Below are 894 nucleotides of genomic sequence, written 5' to 3' on the forward strand. Positions count from 1 at the left end.
AATTAGAAATTTTGCAACAAGAATATAAAAATAATAAAACAGAATATATTCATGCCATTGTGTATCCTGTCGAAAGATTAAACCAGAGCTACACACCAAAATTTACATTTAATGATATCGCATTAACAAATATTAAAAAAGTAATAGAAACTCGACGAAGCAGAAATCGTTGACGAAGTCAATACTATCCTACATATTATACACCCGAAAGAGCTAGCAAGTTTAGTGGAGGAAATGGAAGAAAACATAAGACAAGCAGACCTAAGTAACAAGGCACTTCTTTTTAACGAAACTAAAGTAATTAAAGCAAAAATTAGATCGATTACTCCCAAGGAAGAGGGAAGAAAGAAGAGAGGTTTAATTAATTTAGGAGGCACAATGTATACATGGTTTTTCGGTTTAATGGACGAGGAGGACCGACAGAATATAATTAGTCATTTAGAAGTATTAGAGGGAAATTCGCACAATCCAATAACAAATATCAATAAGCAGATTATCATAAATGAGCATTTTAACGATTCAATTAATTTAATGAAAACAATTGTAAAAAAAATTACAGGAGTAAAATATTAAAAGAATTAAATCAGATACAAAAGGAGGATAGAGAGCTAGTGAAACTGGTTCTTTAAAATGATCAAGTGAATAAATTAAGACATATAGAAGAGAAGATACATGAAATCCGAAATAATGTAGCCGCCGCAACAAAAACAATTTAATACACCCGGGGATGTTAACTAAAGAGGAAATAGATAGCTTTAACATAGACTTTTGTAAGCTGAAACTAGCCAAAGTAGGATTAGTAGCTTTCAAAAGTGGGGCAATTGTGTTCGCTATTCAAATGCCAAAAAGTTTTTTTAAAGTATATGTAAAATTAATTATGCCTCTATCAAACAA

Source organism: Bactrocera latifrons, unplaced genomic scaffold (genome assembly GCF_001853355.1).
Source record: "Bactrocera latifrons isolate USDA-ARS-PBARC rearing strain unplaced genomic scaffold, ASM185335v1 scaffold_274, whole genome shotgun sequence".
Classification (NCBI taxonomy): domain Eukaryota; kingdom Metazoa; phylum Arthropoda; class Insecta; order Diptera; family Tephritidae; genus Bactrocera; species Bactrocera latifrons.